This window comes from Schistocerca nitens, chromosome 5 (assembly GCF_023898315.1).
Source record: "Schistocerca nitens isolate TAMUIC-IGC-003100 chromosome 5, iqSchNite1.1, whole genome shotgun sequence".
Taxonomy (NCBI): domain Eukaryota; kingdom Metazoa; phylum Arthropoda; class Insecta; order Orthoptera; family Acrididae; genus Schistocerca; species Schistocerca nitens.
This window is the reverse complement of record NC_064618.1, coordinates 260369047-260389737: the sequence shown is the minus strand read 5'-3', so window position 1 is coordinate 260389737 and position 20691 is coordinate 260369047.

Sequence of the window (20691 nt, the reverse complement as noted above, 5' to 3'; positions counted from 1 at the left end):
TTGTCCGTACCCAGCGTCTAATTAAAATGGCCACAGTTCTCTGCAGTGCAAATACGAATATTGAATTTTAGAACTTCCACCACTTACCGTACAAACAAAAACGATTTCAGAACACGAGATTTGAAACATTGAATTAGTAGCACCATTCGGAGTAGAATTTGCTATACTGAGATCAGATATATAGGTAATTCGAAGGAAAAATACAATCAGTCGCTTAAATAAAGGAAAAGCATTCGTAACAAAACAGTTTTTGCAAACATGTGAACGCTACATATCGTGCAAATAGGGCGAGGCGATGGAAATATATTGAAACATTGAATTAGTAGCACTGTTCGGAGTAGAATTTGCTATACGGAGATCAGATATATGAGTAATTTGAAGGAAAAATATAATCAGTCACTTAAAGGAGAAGCATTTTTAACAAAATAGTTTTGGTAAACATGTCAACGCTACATATTGTGCAAAAATGGCGAGGAGAATGGAAATATATTGAAGGACACGGTAGGAGGCATTCGTCGAGATGTTAGGAGGAAAGGGCCAACATTAAGAGTATCGTGGAGAATACCAAATAAATTACAGTTTTAAGCAGGGTAATTCAGAATAAATATTGCCTGACAACTACTGCAGCAAATTACATAGCGGTCCTGTAATTACATAAGAATACTTCCATTGCTACTGTACCTTAGACTGAAATTGGTACACTCAAATAAGTGATTACGAAGTACACACTTATATTCAAAATCGCTTGTTCGCAAAATTTCTACTAAAAAACAGCAGCAATTTGGAAATAAATGAGCAATTGGCTTTGATCTGTGTCAACCTAACAATGTTACTTGAAAGGCCGGTCGCTGTGGCTGAGCGGTTCTAGGCACTTCAATCCGGAATCGCACTGCTGCTACGGTCGCAGGTTCGAATCCTGCCCCGGGCATGGATGTGTGTGATGTCCTTAGGTTAGTTAGGTTTAAGTAGTTCTAAGTCTAGGGGACTGATGACGTCAGATATTAAGCCCCATAGTGCTGAGAGCCATCATCATTTAATCATACAGTAAAGCTGCATGTCCTCGGGAAAAATTACGGCTGTAGTTTCCCCTTGTTTTCAGCCGTCCGCAGTACCAGCACAGCAAGGCCGTTTTGGTTAATGTTACAAGGCCAGATCAGTCAATCATCCAGACTGTTGCCCCTGCAACTACTGAAAAGGCTGCTGCCCCTCTTCAGGAACCACATGTTTGTCTGGCCTCTCAACAGATACCCCTCCGTTGTGGTTGCACCTACGGTACGGCCATCTGGGTCGCTGAGGCACGCAAGCCTCCCCACCAACGGCAAGGTCCACAACAGTGCTGAGAGCCATTTGAACCATTTTGAAGCTACTTGAAACTACCACATGCACTCCAGCGGTGTTGCTGCTTGCTTGCCCCGTGCCTACAGATTACACTGAGGTGACAAAAGTCATGAGATACCTCCTCATATCAGCTGGACCTTCTTTTAGCCGGCGTAGTGCACCATCTCGACGTGGCGTGGACTCAACAAGCCGTTGGAAGTCCCCTGCAGTAATAGTGAGCCATCCTGCATCTATAGTCGTCCATAACTGCGGAAGTATTGCTGGTGTACACTTTTGTGCACGAACTGACCTCTCGATTATGACACTTAAATGTTCGATGGGACTGACGCCGAGCTATCTGGGTAGTTGAATCATTCGCTCGAACTGTCCAGAATGTTCTTCAAACTAATGACAAACAGTTGTGGCCCAGTGACAAGGGACATTGTCATCCATAAAAATTCCGTCTTTATTTGGGAATATGAAGTCCATGCATGGCCTAAAATGAAGTAGACGAACATAACCATTCTGAGTCAGTGATTGGTTCAGTTGGACCAGAGGACCCAGTCCATTCCGCGTAAACACAGCCCACACAATTATGGAGCCACCACCAGCTCACACAGCGCCTTGTTGACAACTTGGCTCCATGGCTTCGTGGGCTCTGCGCCGCACTGGAAACCTACCATCAGTGCTTATCAATTAAAATAGGGACTTATCCGATCTCGTCTGCTGCCAGAGCCCATTAACTATAAATTTCTCCGTACCTTTTCTAGCACATATGTCCGTCGTACGTCCCACATTGATATGTATGGCTATTTCACGCAGTGTTGCTTGTCTATTAGCACTGACAACTCTACGTAAACGCAGCTGCTCTCGGTCGTTAAGCGGAGGTCGTCGACCACTGCGTTGTCGGTGGAGACAGGTAGTGCCTGAAATTTAGTTTTCTTGGCACTGTGGATCGCGAAATATTGAATCTCCTAACGATTTCCGAAATTTAATGTTCCATCCGTCTATCTCCAAGTACCATTCCGTCGTCAAACTCAGTTCATTCCCGTCGTGCAGACATAATCACGTCGGAATCGTTTTCACGTGAATCACATGCTCTTCCTTATTATACCCTAAGTCCGCGATACTGCTGCCATGTATGTACGTGCATGTAACTATCCCACAACTTTTGTCATTTCAGAGTACATCAATCTACTTTTCGTAAACAAAACTATATGAGCACTTCTCTAAAAAAGGTAACTGACGATTTGAACTTTGCCATAGACAACCTAGAGAATATGATACAGTCAATTTAGTTCTCCTGCTCACTAAAATGAGATAAATAATTATTTCAGTTGTGGCTCCGATATGGTGTAAAAGTGACTAAAGAAACAGACAACAACGTCCCGTCTGTGGAAATGAAAAGTTATCCTGGAAGCAAGCACCGTCATGGGTGCCACAGGGGTCATTACTCAACTGCTACTGTTCTCCTTTTATGTCAATAACATCACGTATGCATTGCTCTCTTATAAATATCAGATCTATTCCAATTTTGTCACCTGCATAAATGTCAAAAAACTATAAATATTCACATACAGGGTGTCACAGAAAAATGGGAAAATTTCCACAATCCATTCAAACTAGAAATGATGAAGGAAAGTAATTGCATTCATAGTAATTGAAACCTTACAACTTTGCCATTTACGTAACATTGATGGCATTTATCATATTTTTAAAATGAAGTCCTTTAGATGGCGTCCTCCTGTATGAATACATTCGTGAAATCTGCTGTTGAGATTCCTCACTGACCGCTGCAACATCTCAGCTGGGACAATGTGAACTGCATCCCGAATTCTCTGTTTTAACTCATCCAGGATTCTTGGTCGAGACGTACAGACTTTGCTCTTGAGTTAGCACTACAAGAAAAAATCACGAACGGATAAATCTGGCAATCTAGGGGCCAGGGAATGTTACCGAGTCGTGAGATCACGCGGTTGCCAAACAATTCTCGCACATATACCATTGAGTGCCGTGCAGTGTGTGGTGTCGCTCCGTCCTGTTGAAACCAGACTTCTTGAACGTTTGGAAAGTTGTTCAATGCAGGTGTAACGAAAGTTCGTAACGTCTCCACCTAACGATCGGCATTGACAGTTATTGTGTTTCCCTGTTCATTTGAGAAAAAATACGGCCCGATAATCCCATGTGATGAAACACCACACATACTGTCACTTTACTAGCGTGTAAAGGGCGCTCATGGACGTCATTAGGATCTGTATTTGCCCAGTAACGGTAGATCTATTTATTCACATAACCTGTGAGACGAAAATGTGCCTCATCTGACATCCACAACTTGTTTAGAAATTTTTCGCCATTGTTTAATTTTATTATCATTTGTTGACAGAATCCTAATCGTCACCGGTAATCGTTGCCCTTCAATTGTTGCACCATCTGTTGCTTGTACGGATGAAATTTTAAATCAAGATGAAGAATTCTGAGAACACTCTCACGGGACATTCCAACCACTGCTGCCTGCTTACAAACTGAACACCGTGGGCCCCGTAAGACAGACGCGCGTGCAGTATCAATGTACGCTGGAGAACTCACACTTCTTGGTCGTCCTGCTGGTTTCTTCTTGAGGGTAGATCCAATCTCTTCAAAGTTATTAATCCAACATTTTATCGCGTGTTTCGACGGAACGAAGTCATGACGTCCTAAAATATAAATACGTCGAAACTCCCTCTGGGCCGCTACGAAACTGTCATTGTTTCTATAAAACATTTTAGGCTAACGGACGCTGTTGCCCGTTCCAGTGATCCATGATTACTGAAATGGCGGACTGTTTACTCGCTAACTGTCACGAACACGGAGCGCTGCCACCTGCCCATGGCTGCCACTACTCATTTCCAACATTCCCTTTATTCTGTGTCACACTGTATCTGGATTTCGTGACTTGTTTCCGTCGCGCCATTTACACATAATACTCTATGAAAATGGAGGAATTTTTTTACGCCACAGGTATAATTGTATTACACATATCGAAATTTATCTGCAGATCTAACATTTGCCGGATCTAGACTCTAAATAAGAATCTGTGCTGATATGTTTCTTACGTCCTCTTGCGTCGTCCGTCATGAGTTATTTTTCTGCCAAGGTAACAGAATTTTTTGAATTTGTCTGAAGGATTCTACCCAATTCTGATGTTAAGTATGTCACTAATCTCGTCTCTACTGCTCCTCATTACATTCACCTTTTTTGGTTTCCAGTCTTTCCATATTCCGTGCTAACTAGTTGTTCTTTCTATTCAACAGATCCTGTAATGCTTACGCCATGTTGACAGAGAACAACAATGCACCAGTAAATTTTACCACTGATTTTGCGCAAAGATCTAGAATCTGTGTGTCATTACCTGAAAAATCGTACACATTAGAGTCACTCGGTTGTGGTTGTATATGAAGTTCCATGATCGGAGCTGACTGATCACATCGTTGAACGTGATAAACTTCCCTAGGGGAGAGTGTTGTACCTCGGTACACTTTCTCTAGCGTGTAGCCAGCCCTGTAATAGAAGATTAATATATTTTCTTATTCCATTTTTAAATAATAGCATTCGCTTAATGTGCTGCAGTTTTTTCTGAACTTGCAAAAATTTCTCCGGAAGAGTAAGATTTTCCCAAATCTGCAAACATGTTTCAAGGTGCAACATGGACTTGCGCCTAGCAGCAAAGAGTCGATTTAAATTTAAAAGTGTTGAGATCAAGAAAATCTTGTCAATACTGTATTTAATAGCCTATCTGTTGTGTTATTACTTTGCTACACACCAATAATCAATAAGTATAATCAGATTAAGTAGAAGTATTATCAATGAACAGTTACGAATGAAATACGGTCTGAAATAGAAGGTACTGGAAATAAACACAAATTTCCATTTTTAAGACAGGTGAAATTGTTGAGACGTTAAAAAAACGCAGTTCATTTGCAAGTATTGCATATTCTGCGGTAAAACACCTTCTTCCGTTTTAAAGTGTTAGAAGGTACACGACCGACGTAGTACGGTTTAACCGTCCACATGTTACATAAATAGTTCTAAAAATATAGCATTTTACTCACCATAACATTCCGTACCTGAAGAATTAAGAATATACCACAAATAGCTTTAACATATTATAGGACACTTAAATGTGTACAATGCGAAATATTTACAAATGCTACGCAAAACACAAACTCATGTCTAATAACTAGAAAAACTGTAGAAAATGGCAAGAACTGCTTACGGCGATCTCTAATGTGCTTTCCTTGATGTGATTGCTAAAATCAGCAAGTAGGCTGAAGTATCACCTAAGAACGTCGTGTGTTTTTAGTTACACTATCCTTTAGGCACAACATTTGCCCCAACATAATAAACGAAACTGCACAAATAAAAATTAAATAAATTGTTGCAGGTGAAAAATGTAGGTCTAAACTCAGCAGTTGTTTCAAACGCACAGCATAGATGTCTCAGCACAGCATAAGTAGCTTTACCGGGGACGGTTATCAGTGTAGGACTTAACAGTAATACCCACGACCGTATCAGTGAGGTTCATACAGTTTGAAAACCAATATTCCTGCAATCTTCCTCTATCGAGGCGGAGATCGGCAGAGGAAGACGGGAAGCAGCAATACGCTTCCAGAAGATAGGAAGATTAGAATTCAACGTACCACTTAGAATGAGGTCCTTAGCGACAGAGTACAGAGTCGGATTGGGGAAGGAAATTAGTAATGTTCTTTGAAAGGAAGCATCCCGATTTTCGTGATTTAGGAAAATCACGGAAAACTTAAAATGTGTATGGTCGTATGGGAACTGAACCGTTAATGTTCTTTGAAAGGAAGCATCCCGATTTTCGTAATTTAGGAAAATCACGGAAAACTTAAAATGTGGATGGCCGTATGGGAACTGAACCGTCTCCGTCCAAGCCACTGCGACACGGCGCAACAATGTAAATGCGCTATATGCAATTCTAATCGCGAGAACAAGTTGATGGCCCAATACAGGTTCTTTCTATGGTGTCGTCCGCAGAACGATATCTCATGCAAAAGTTGACACGTCACGATGGCACCACAAGTAAAGACAGTGGGTGCTAGAAGCAGCAACGCGTCGGAGTCGTCCGTGTAGGCACGCCCCCAAGTGTTTCCTTCCGCCACCGAGGCGGAAAAGTTATTTATGTCTGAGTGCAGTGCCGCTCAGCCTAGTCTCTATGTCATAGCTCAGTCTCTATGTACTCGTCAAGCTCCGTGTAGTGAGCGAGCACTGGTAATCATCACTAACAACGACATCATCACCGTAGCACAGATCCGGTTGTGTGAGAATAGAACAGGTGTTCTGAACTTTAAATCCAGTTAAAAGATTATTGTACTCTAGAGTGAAACTACATTCCCGGAATTACGAAGTACGAAATGTTAAAAGTGTCAATGAAAGTATCAAATACATGTCATCTGTGTCGACCTTGATTGTTTACAAAGTATTTCCCATGCCCAAGGTTTAATAAATTACTAATAATTTGTATGTGTGCCGTAGTATCTCGTCGAACTCCTCCTGAAGTACTCGTTAGATGCTACATTACACCACACTTTCGAAGTATCCCATTCTTTGGTAGTTGATGGATGGTACCAGCTGCATTTTTCTCGCCAAATCCAAGCACATGAAATTAAGACTTAAACATGAAACAAAAGATTGTCCATCGATCTATAACTGGGTTCATTCGAGTGTGCAATTGCAAACAGTGGTCAACATCGAGCGTCGTTTTCCGTTCATAGAGCGTTCTCGGCTGAACATTTCGGATACCGAACACGCTAAAAATCGTAGTCCCTGTGAGTAAGATGAGAAATACAAAGAGATCAGTTCTCTTTGTGTCTGATCTGCCTCCAGTCTCCTATGCCCCTTAATTACAGTAAATGATGTCTCGTTTTACCTAATTGGTTGTCCCGCCTGTCTTCTCTCATCCTGACTATATAAACAAGCACCCTGCTCTCAAATGTGTACTGGCTTGCTTCGTTCAAAAATGCTAGCTAATTACAGTGTCATTGTCTCGCTTGCGGAAGGTCCATGTAAAGCTACTATGTGAAAAAAACAGTGTCCCGAAAGATACTTTACAGCTTCATATAACTGTAATTAGAAAAAAGAAGTAAAGCTTTACGCAGAAACACGAGAAGTTTTCTTCTAGTTCTTTAATCAAGTTCTGCATGCGCTGCTCTTCTGGAACGTACAGTAGCTAATCGATATTCCAAGTCGGTGCAAATAATGCAATAACATACTGAGTAAATGTAACAAGTTTTATTTGTCATTTGATTGAACTGCTTATAAAAACTATTGGCCAATAAGGAAAAGGCTGAAGACGCTTGTGGACCACCCGTTGCACTGTTGTAAGTGGGATTCGCAGTTATTCTAATGCCTTACAGACTTCTATACTGAACGCTGGAAAATCAGTCGAATTCTCTCGATATCTTCGTCACTTCTCCTTGATCTGCCTGCAGGTGGTTCACACTCCCTGTTCCATAAGTTCCTGTGCCATTTTCATATGGATCGCCGAAAGGGTGGTTTTCCTCGTTCTGTATTCTGAAATTTCTCTCAACTAGAGCGTCTGACTTCGCTTTAATAAATCTAGTCAAGCACAGTGCCTTTTCCTGCGCATACTCCTTTCTTCGGTTCATTTATGGAGGTCCTAATATTCTGCAACAACAAAGAATTTTTTTCTCAATTATATCTTGCTCTTATTACCTGGCAAAGCAAAACATTTATTCATTTCCTCACATATTAAAAAATTTTTGACTTGGTACGTAAGACAAAAGGTGTAAGTGAAGGTGTAAGGTGAAGGTGTAAAGTAACTTTTGGAACACCCTGTATATCAAACTTTCCTGTCAATTACTTTATCTTTCTTTACATTGTCGATTTCCTTACGTCAGAGAAACTGAAAACCACTGCGCAGTCAACATGAAAAATGGGAGCTTTCTGACATATTCCCTTACTCGTAATGAAAACATTCCCATCACGCAGTGCAATGAACAATGGTCATTATGACCTAGGGCATCTATAGCTGGTAAGAAACAGTTTAACCCAATGAGTAAAGTATTCAATTAAGAAACGTGTATACGCAGTTTGTCCCCGTTTCGACAGAATTGCATGCGTGGAATTCCAAATGGAATGCTATCTCTGGCTAGTGGCGGCGCTATGATCCTCGACGTTTTAGCAACAACCATGCACAAGGTCAAAGCGCTACCATCGCTGCAGCGGGCACTTTCACATTCAGTCATAAATTACTAATCATAAAGAACTCACTTTTACAATTTACAGTGCACTACCACCTATCTCCACTAGGAAGAGTGTTCCCGTTATGTCCACAAACAAACTCTCCTTAAAATCGTGTCTATGTCTTCTACGGTGCAAAAGTTCATGACCTGACAAGCACTAATCCCTCTGGACAGGCATTGGAATACGGCTATTAATATTTTTAGTTTGGCCAAACGGTTTTCGTCTTTAATTAACCAAGCTCATAGCGTTAGAAACTGATGGCACACTCAATTAGTGTTCTTTTTACACACGTCATTGGTCATGCCAAAATGTGACTACAGTTGCAGTCTTGATAATGATCATCACGTCAGCGCCAGCCCACGGGCCTGTTCGAAAAGTTTGTTCCGTCATAACAAATCATTTATTTGTAGACCAGTTCTTCTTGGTGTGGCTACCATCTACATCTACAACTACATGGACACAAATTTAAGTGCCTGGCAGAGGGTTCATCGAACCACCTTCACAATCTCTATTAATCCAATCTCGTACAGCGCACGGAAAGAACGAACACCTTTATCTTTCCGTACGAGCTCTGATTTGCCTTGTTTTATCATGGTGATCTTTCCTCCATATGTAGGTCGGAGTCAACAAAATATTTTCGCATTCGGAGGAGAAAGTTGGTGATTCGAATTTCGTGAGAAGATTCCAAAGCAACGATAAACGCCCTTGTTTTAATGATGTTCTCCCCAAGTCCTGCATCATTTCAGTGACACTCGCTCGCATATTTCGCGATAATACAAAACGTGCTGCTCTTCTTTGAACTTTTTCGATGTACTACGTCAGTCCTATCTGGTAACGATCCCACACCACGCAGCAGTAATCTAAAAGAGGACGGACAAGCGTAGTGTAGGCAGTCTCCTCAGTAGATCTGTTATATTTTCTAAGTGTCCTGCCAATGAAACGCAGTCTTTGGTTAGCGTTCCCCACAACATTTTCTATGTGTTCCTCCCAATTAAGTTGTTCGTAATTGTAATACCTAGGTATTTAGTTGGATTTACGGCTTTTAGATTAGACTGATTTATCGTGTAACCGAAGTTTATCGAGTTCCTTTTAGCACTCATGTGGATGACCTCAGACTTTTCGTTGTTTAGGGTCAACTGCCAATTTTCGCATGATACAGATATTTTTTCTAAATCGTTTTGTAACTTGTTTTGATCTTCTGATGACTTTATTAGACGAAAAACGAAAGCGTCATCTGCAAATAACCTAAGACGGCTGCTTAGATTGTCTCCCAAATCGTTTATATAGATAGAGAACAGCAAAGGGCCTATAGCACTATCTTGGGGAACGCCAGAAATCACTTCTGTTTTACTAGATGACTTTGCGTCAGTTACTAAAAACCTTGACCTCTCTGACAGGAAATCACTAATCCAGTCACGTAACTGAGACGATATTCCATAAGTACGCAATTTCACTGCAAGCCGCTTGTGTGGTACTGTGTCAAAAGCCTTTCGGAAATCCATAAATACGGAATAAATCTGAAATCGCTTGTCAATAGCACTCAACACTTCATGCGAGTAAAGAGCTAGTTGTGTTTCACAAGAATGTTTTCTAAATCAACGATGACTGTGTGTCAATGCAAGACCGTTTTCTTCGAGGTAATTCATAGTGTTCAAACACAATATATGCTCCAAAATCCGACTGCATATCGACGTCAATGATATGGACCTGTAATTTAATGGATTACTCCTATCTTACTTGAATATTGGTGCGACCTGTGCAACTTTCCAGTCTTTAGGTACGAATCTTTCGTCGAGCGAACGTTTGTACACTCCTGGAAATTGAAATAAGAACACCGTGAATTCATTGTCCCAGGAAGGGGAAACTTTATTGACACATTCCTGGGGTCAGATACATCACATGATCACACTGACAGAACCACAGGCACATAGACACAGGCAACAGAGCATGCACAATGTCGGCACTAGTACAGTGTATATCCACCTTTCGCAGCAATGCAGGCTGCTATTCTCCCATGGAGACGATCGTAGAGATGCTGGATGTAGTCCTGTGGAACGGCTTGCCATGCCATTTCCACCTGGCGCCTCAGTTGGACCAGCGTTCGTGCTGCACGTGCAGACCGCGTGAGACGACGCTTCATCCAGTCCCAAACATGCTCAATGGGGGACAGATCCGGAGATCTTGCTGGCCAGGGTAGTTGACTTACACCTCCTAGAGCACGTTGGGTGGCACGGGATACATGCGGACGTGCATTGTCCTGTTGGAACAGCAAGTTCCCTTGCCGGTCTAGGAATGGTAGAACGATGGGTTCGATGACGGTTTGGATGTACCGTGCACTATTCGTGTCCCCTCGACGATCACCAGTGGTGTACGGCCAGTGTAGGAGATCGCTCCCCACACCATGATGCCGGGTGTTGGCCCTGTGTACCTCGGTCGTATGCAGTCCTGATTGTGGCGCTCACCTGCACGGCGCCAAACACGCATACGACCATCATTGGCACCAAGGCAGAAGCGACTCTCATCGCTGAAGACGACACGTCTCCATTCGTCCCTCCATTCACGCCTGTCGCGACACCACTGGAGGTGGGCTGCACGATGTTGGGGCGTGAGCGGAAGACGGCCTAACGGTGTGCGGGACCGTAGCCCAGCTTCATGGAGACGGTTGCGAATGTTCCTCGCCGATACCCCAGGAGCAACAGTGTCCCTAATTTGCTGGGAAGTGGCGGTGCGGTCCCCTACGGCACTGCGTAGGATCCTACGGTCTTAGCGTGCATCCGTGCGTCGCTGCGGTCCGGTCCCAGGTCGACGGGCACGTGCACCTTCCGCCGACCACTGGCGACAACATCGATGTACTGTGGAGACCTCACGCCCCACGTGTTGAGCAATTCGGCGGTACGTCCACCCGGCCTCCCGCATGCCCACTATACGCCCTCGCTCAAAGTCCGTCAACTGCACATACGGTTCACGTCCACGCTGTCGCGGCATGCTACCAGTGTTAAAGACTGCGATGGAGCTCCGTATGCCACGGCAAACTGGCTGACACTGACGGCGGCGGTGCACAAATGCTGCGCAGCTAGCGCCATTCGACGGCCAACACCGCGGTTCCTGGTGTGTCCGCTGTGCCGTGCGTGTGATCATTGCTTGTACAGCCCTCTCGCAGTGTCCGGAGCAAGTATGGTGGGTCTGACACACCGGTGTCAATGTGTTCTTTTTTCCATTTCCAGGAGTGTATATGATTGTTAAGTATGGATCTATTTCATCAGCATACTCTGAAAGAAACCTAATTGGTATACATTCTTGACCAGAAGACTTGCTTTTATTAAGTGATTTAGGTTGCTTTACTACTCCGAGTATATTTACTTCTGCGTTACTCATGTTGTCAGCTGTTCTTGATTCGAATTCTGGAATTGTGGAACTGTTTGGATTCGCACATAACGATGCGTAATAACGCTTGCATGGAGCGCGGAGTTACTAGTACTCCCACCGGGGAAAGTGTCCAGTGTGTGGGCGCCCATGGCAGCGGGAATGGAGGTCTCGTCGGCGCATCAAAGGTGTAGGCGCCGCCATGTGCCGACTAGTGTGTCGCTAGGAAGGTCAGCTTGGAAACAGTTGACAGCAGGTGCGTGCTCCTTCGTGACTTTAAGGTGCGTACACGTTAGGCCACCGAAGACCAAAGAATGAAAGAGACTCGAATCGGCCGAAAGTTGGTCGCCAAACATGGGCATCAGCTTCTCATCCGCACCAAAGTGCGGGCCAAGTGATTGGGCCACGTGGAATCGCAGTTGGCTCTGGTAAATTGTCGACATTGCTCCCGTGTTGTTGTTGTTGTTGTAAAGTAGCGTTTTAGTTAACAACTTCTGCGGCCGGTATTATCAGGGAAGAAGAGCATCTAGCAGTTGTCATATGTACAGCAATTAATTTAGTCCAAGAAGCTGAACCTCAGAGAAAGGAGAAGACGCTGGTGGACAATATCTCTTTTAAAAAGTAGGGAGCAGTTTGGTGGAACAAAATTAAAGTCTCGCTTAGAGCTGAATTTGACATGGACTATTTCATATTTTTTTCCCTACTGAAAGCTAAAGAGATCGAATAGTTTTTGAACTGTGTGGCCCTGAAATTACTTAGGACGCCAGCTCTTTTAGGAGAGTTGTATCTGCAGCAGAAGCTTAGCAGTCACTGCCAGTTTTGTTTGTTTCTCTTTGTCATTCACCTCGAAAGAATGTCAAAAAGACACCATTTTCTTTTTCATATCCTACATATCACTTTCAAAAAGCTGTGTTATTTCCCTCTAAGCGTCTAATTTTTTCAGTTTTTTTTTATAATCATAGTTCTTAGGGGCCCATAAATAGTCACGTTCATGATAAAACTCTATCATCTTTAATGTTCTCTCCGTATTCTATTTTTAACTCCAGTATTTTTAAATACAATAAATACACACCATTTGCGACAACAGGTATTGCCTGTAGGGTAATCAGCGGCTAATGAAATTAGGTTCTTCAGGACAGTCACAAGTTGCACTCAGTAGGTTTCATTGACCGGTTTCATACTTTAATGTAACAGCCAGCTCTTGTACTTTGAACTGTTAATTCCACGGCTTTTGAAGATGCTCTAGTTAAATTAAAGAACTAAACGGGTCAATAAAGCATACTAAGAGTGACTTGTGGCTGTCCTGACCAACTTAAATACACCTCCGTTCTACAGACGCAATAAATCGCTGCTGAACCAACGAACGTTCCACACGGCGTCCACTCTGGGAGAGGGATCCCAACGTCAACCAACCGCCAACGCTTTACCGTTACCGCCAGCAGACCGAACGGCAACCACGGCCAACAGGTTCGTTGATTCCGATTTGCCACCCATACGCACCAAACAAATACCGACTAATGAAGCGGCTCCCTTTCATTCGTTGGCCTTCGCTGCCCTCGTGTGTACGAAGAGCAGCGAAATTGCCCCAGGGAAGGGGTGTGAGTAGCCTCCCTGAGGGCCGGCAGCAGGCGTCGGCTCGTTGCCTGTACAGCTCTGCTCGCCTCTCGCCTGTATCGCAGAGTTCAAATGGCTCTGAGCACTATGGGACTTAACATCTAAGGCCGTCAGTCCCCTAGAATCTAGAACTACTTAAACATAACTAACCTAAGGACACATACACACATCCATGCCCGAGGCAGGATTCGAACCTGCGACCGTAGCGGTCGCGCGGTTCCACACTGAAGTGCCTAGAACCGCTCGGCCACACTGACCGGCTATCGCAGAGTTGTCGGTGTCGGTACACAGCTGAAACGGGCTCCGCGGGAAACTCTGTCGCAGTTCTCCTAGAAATTGGTACCACTTCCGCATCAAGATACGAAATGCCTCTCAGCATACAAAAACAACACTTAATTGCCTACAAAAATATCTTCACACAAAATATTCGACCATGGTTTCATATGATACTGAGCAATTTAAAAAATTTCCTTTTACAGTCTGTACCTGAGTGCCTTATCCCTCTCTCTCAGTATAAGACATACCAGAGACACATTCCTTTTCAACTATTACTTTTCCAAGTGAAATTTTCCATTATATATATATATATATATATATATATATATATATATATATATATATATATATACCAAATGTTTCAGTACTCAATGTGATGTACAAAATCGGTTACGTGAATCGATATCACATAGGTTATCGAGAGCTCGTTACAGTTCGCAACAACCAATGGAAGGAGCTCCAGAAGACACGCCTCTCTCAGCAGCAGGAGCACCTCACGTTGGGATCAATACGGTGACAAGCGTGTAAGAGCTCAGTCCAGTTTGTGACATCAGCTACAACAGTCAACCTCATCATGTACGACAGTGACAGTTGCTAAAATTTTCTGACGAACTTTACTTTAGTAAAGGTTGATCATTGTGCCTCAAAAGAACAGTTTGTTAATTAATGCATCATCTTATGCTTTCATAGTCAATGACAGTTGTAAATTATCAAACAATCGTGTGGCAAGGTAATATGTCGAAGTCAAGTAAATGTTTTGTTCATTTATGTTATAAGGTTAACTAATGCTTCATGTGTTCTATTTTGATGACCTTTCTCCCAGAGCAGAGAACTCACAGTTAGGGGTGGACGAAAATAGTTTCGTCTGGTCACAATACTCAGGCTGGTGTGGTCCCATTTAGGAAGATGGATTGGTCGTTTCAATTGTAAAAACAACTTCATAATATGACTAACAAGTACAGTAACATGTACCTCATCAGAAGACAAAGATATAAAACAAGGCAACAAAACTACCTACTGGCTCCACCATCACTTCATGCCTCATACCTGTTGATACAAGACTGGGCCGTTTTTTCCTTGTACTTTTCACATTAACCTACTCTCACAGACTACACTCCAACTGTCTGATACACTACGGCGGCATCGCTAATATTTTTAGGGTTCCGTATATCAGTCGGCAAAAACGAAACCCTTATAGGTTAATTTTGTTGTTCGTGTGTCTCTGTCTTTCTGTCCGACTGTCAAGAACCCTTTTTCTCAGGAACTGCTTGAGCTTCATGTTACATACTAAGGTATATGGTCACTTGGTGGTGTAAAACATTCAACATAAAGATATGTCCATTTATGTCACATACTTTGACACTCGCAAACTCACTCACCAAAACCTATAGGGTACGTCCCTTTGACCTAGAATCGCGACATTTGGGAAGAAGAGAGGCTTCACAGTACAGCTAAAGGAAAATATCAAAAAATTGTTCAGTTGTAGTTATATCACATAAGAAATGTAAGTTGTAGTCGTGTTTTAGTAAGTAAATTAAAAATACTACAATAAATCTTCTCTCTACATATACGAGTATGAACTGATGCCCCCTGCTCTCTTCTTATACACTCCTGGAAATTGAAATAAGAACACCGTGAATTCATTGTCCCAGGAAGGGGAAACTTTATTGACACATTCCTGGGGTCAGATACATCACATGATCACACTGACAGAACCACAGGCACATAGACACAGGCAACAGAGCATGCACAATGTCGGCACTAGTACAGTGTATATCCACCTTTCGCAGCAATGCAGGCTGCTATTCTCCCATGGAGACGATCGTAGAGATGCTGGATGTAGTCCTGTGGAACGGCTTGCCATGCCATTTCCACCTGGCGCCTCAGTTGGACCAGCGTTCGTGCTGGACGTGCAGACCGCGTGAGACGACGCTTCATCCAGTCCCAAACATGCTCAATGGGGGACAGATCCGGAGATCTTGCTGGCCAGGGTAGTTGACTTACACCTTCTAGAGCACGTTGGGTGGCACGGGATACATGCGGACGTGCATTGTCCTGTTGGAACAGCAAGTTCCCTTGTCGGTCTAGGAATGGTAGAACGATGGGTTCGATGACGGTTTGGATGTACCGTGCACTATTCAGTGTCCCCTCGACGATCACCAGTGGTGTACGGCCAGTGTAGGAGATCGCTCCCCACACCATGATGCCGGGTGTTGGCCCTGTGTGCCTCGGTCGTATGCAGTCCTGATTGTGGCGCTCACCTGCACGGCGCCAAACACGCATACGACCATCATTGGCAACAAGGCAGAAGCGACTCTCATCGCTGAAGACGACACGTCTCCATTCGTCCCTCCATTCACGCCTGTCGCGACACCACTGGCGGCGGGCTGCACGATGTTGGGGCGTGAGTGGAAGACGGCCTAACGGTGTGCGGGACCGTAGCCCAGCTTCATGGAGACGGTTGCGAATGGTCCTCGCCGATACCCCAGGAGCAACAGTGTCCCTAATTTGCTGGGAAGTGGCGGTGCGGTCCCCTACGGCACTGCGTAGGATCCTACGGTCTTGGCGTGCATCCGTGCGTCGCTGCGGTCCGGTCCCAGGTCGACGGGCACGTGCACCTTCCGCCGACCACTGGCGACAACATCGATGTACTGTGGAGACCTCACGCCCCACGTGTTGAGCAATTCGGCGGTACGTCCACCCGGGCTCCCGCATGCCCACTATACGCCCTCGCTCAAAGTCCGTCAACTGCACATACGGTTCACGTCCACGCTGTCGCGGCATGCTACCAGTGTTAAAGACTGCGATGGAGCTCCGTATGCCACGGCAAACTGGCTGACACTGACGGCGGCGGTGCACAAATGCTGCGCAGCTAGCGCCATTCGACGGCCAACACCGCGGTTCCTGGTGTGTCCGCTGTGCCGTGCGTGTGATCATTGCTTGTACAGCCCTCTCGCAGTGTCCGGAGAAAGTATGGTGGGTCTGACACACCGGTGTCAATGTGTTCTTTTTTCCATTTCCAGGAGTGTATGTATGTCCAGGCTAACCTCAGGAACTACTGCAGAGACAATGATGCAGTATTGGAATTTGCGTCACTGATATCTTGCCAGCATCGTTATCGATAGGTGGTAAAAATCATCGAGATTCTCGATTCCCGGGACGGATGAACTGTCTGTACACGTAATAGAGTTTGTACGGAACCCTCAGTGTGCGAGTATTCCTCGCACTTGACCAATTTTACATTCTTTACCCTCTATCAGACTCGTAAAATGAACAGCTAACCGACCTGCCCAGCTGTCCCCATGGTCATTCATATTCTACAAATCAAAGCTAATTACTACTGAACGTAATTGGAAGTTACATAAAAAACTGTACGAGAAAAATATTATATCTACTTTCGCATCTTTTCCTGTCTTGATCCATCATCGTATGGCATTCCCTTTTACACTCGGAGCTGTAAATACTCATACGAAATTGCGTATATTATTAAACCTCAATAATAAAATTCCACATCTGATGTAAGCATTGTTATCACGCACCTGGCTGTAGATTGTCGAAATACATTTCTTTCCTTGTAATATGCTGTTTCTTTTCGTGCATTTTCTTTTACGTCCTTGATACTTCGCAGTCAGATCTGGGCACCCTTACATCCCTCAATTCTCTCGTCATCATTCCACATATCACTTCGATTTCTTGATTACCACCGACTCCCTTATCTTGACGGTGTGGTCACAGTGATATTCCCATGATCACTCTATCTAAAGCACTACAAGAAACATATCAGTCAAAAGTTTTTAATATTCTTTGATCCTACGATTCACTTCTGCTCTGACACAAATCTACTGCCCTCCGCATCCATCTGCAGAAACTCCCCTAAAAAATCAGCACAGCGCTTTTTTCGCTACTAGCACTTAAAATCAATAGAACTATTTCTTTGCATCTATAAGTGCTATTCTCGCTTTAGGGAACCTTCTTGTGACTTCAACAAAATCTTTCAACTCAAACAATCGATCACACAGATGAAAACAAAACATAAGAATAGTCTGTTATCTACAACGTGTCCCGGACATCAAGACAAATTAGTATTCATATCTTCGAGAAAAGCAATTAATAACTTTCTAAAAGCTCATTTTAGGACAATGGTCAGCTCACTAGTTGCCTGTAGATGATACACCTATCTTAAACCTTTACCTTCAGATTCTAGTTCATCAGGTTACTCCTAAAATTTCTTGATATTCGATACACACTGTATGCGGCGAGATCTTCTCGAGCGAAATATCTCCTCTTCAAACACATTTACATCTATATGGATACTCTGCAAATCACATTGAAGTGCCTGGCAGAGGGTTCATCGAACCACCTTCACAATTCTCTATTATTCCAATCTCGTATAGCCCGCGGAAAGATGAACACCTATATCTTTCCGTACGAGCTCTGATTTGCCTTGTTTTATCGTGGTGATCGTTCTTCCTTATGTAGGTCAGTGTCAAGAAAATATTTTCGCATTCGGAGGAGAAAGTTGGTATTCGAATTTCGTGAGAAGATTCCTCGCAAAGAAAAACTCCTTTCTTTTGATGATTTCCAGCCCAAATTTTGTATCATTTCTGTGACACTTTCCCCCATGTTTCGCGATAATAGAAAACGTGCTGCCTTTCTTTGAACTTTTTCGATGTACTTCGTCAGTCCTCTCTGGTAACGATCCCACACCGCGAACAGTATTCTAAAAGAGGACGGACAAGCGTAGTGTAGGCAGTCTCCTTAGTACGTCTGTTACAGTTTCTAAGTGTCTTGCCAATAAAACGCAGTCTTTGGTTAGTCTTCCCCACAACATTTTCTATGTGTTCCTTCCAATTTAAGTTGTTCGTTATTGTAATACCTAGGTATTTAGGTGAATTTACGGTTTTAGATCAGACTGATTTATCGTGTAACCGAAGTTTATCGAGTTCCTTTTAGCACTCATGAGGATGACCTCACACTACTCGTTATTTAGGGTCAACTGCCACACTGCGCACCATTCAGATATTTTTTCTAAATCGTTTTTCAGTTTGTTTTGATCTTCTGATGACTTTATTCGTCGATAAAAGACAGCGTCATCTGCTAACAACCGAAGACGGCTGCTCAGACTGTCTCTCAAATCGTCTATGTAGAGGCCTATAACACTACCTTGGGGAACGCCAGAGATCACTTCTGTTTTACTCGAGGACTTCCCGTCAATTACTACGAACTGTGACCTCTCTGAGAGGAAATCACAAATCCAGTCACATAACTGAGGCGATATTCCATAAGCACGCAACTTCACTAGGAACCGCTTGTGTGGTACAGTGTCAAAAGCCTTCCGGAAATCCAAATATACAGAATCAATCTGAAATCCCTTTCCAATAGCACTCAACACTTCGTATGAATAAAGAGCTAGTTGTGTTTCACAGGAACGATGTTTTCTAAGCCCATATTGACTGTGTGTCAATAGACCGTTTCCTTCGATGTAATTCATAATGTTCGAACACAATATATGTTCTAAAATCCTGCTGCATATCGACGTTAACGATATGGGCCTGTAATTTAGTGGATTACTCCTACTGCATTTCTTGAATATTGGTGTGACCTGTGCAACTTTCCAGTCTTTGGGTACGGATCTTTCGTCGACCGAACGGTTGCATAAGATTATTAAGTATGGAGCTAATGCATCAGCATACTCCGAAAGGAGCCTAATTGGTATACAGTCTGGACCAGAAGACTTGCTTTTATTAAGTGATTTAAGTTGCTTCACTACTCCGAGGATATTTACTTCTACCTTACTCATGTTGGCAGCTGTTCTCGATTCGAATTCTAGAATATTTACTTCGCCTTTTTTCGTGAAGGCATTTCGGAAGGCTATGCTTAGTAACTCTGCTTTGACAGCACTGTCTTCGATAGTATCTCCATTGCTATCGCGCAGAGATTGTTTCTTGCCGCTAACATACTTCACATACGACAAGAATCTCTTTAGATTTTCTGCCATGTTTCGATACAAAGTTTCGTTGTGGGAACTGTTATAGGCATCTCGCATTGAAGTCTGCGCTAAATTTCGAGCATCTTTAAAAGATCACCAACCTTGGGGATTTTTCATCTGGTTAAATTTGGCATGTTTGTTTCGTTGTTTCTGCAACTGTGTTCTAACCCGTTTTGTGTACCAAGGAGGATCAGCTCCGTCGTTTGTTAATTTATTTGGTATAAATCTCTCTACTGCTGCCGATACTATTTCTCTGAATGTAAGCCACATCTGGTCTATACTTATATTGTTAATTTGGAATGAGTGGAGATTGTCTGTCAGGAAGGCGTCAAGTGAATCTTTATCTGCTTTTTTGAATAGGTATATTTCTCGCTTATTTTTCGAGGATTTGGGGATTACAATATTCAATCTCGCTACGACAAACCTGTGTTCACTAATTCCTGAATCAGTTTTGATCCTCTTTATTAACTCAGGATTATTTGTTGCTAAGAGGTCAAGTGTGTTTTCACAACCGTTTCCCATTCGCGCGGGTTCATGAACTAACCGCTCGAAATAATTTTCATAGAATGCGTTTAGCACAATTTCGGATGTATTTTGTGCGTACCTCCGGAATTAACCTTGTTTTTTCGCCAACATATCAAGGGTAAATTAAAGTCACCACCAACTATTATCGTATGAGTCGGGTACGTGTTTGAAATCAAACTCAAGTTTTCTTTGAACCTTTCAGCAACTGTGTCATCTGAATTGGAGGTCGGTAAAAGGATCCAACTATTATTTTCTTCCGGTGGCCAACAATGACCTCTGTCCATACTAACTCACAGGTAGTATCTACTTAAATTTCGCGACAAGATAAACTATTTCTAATAGCA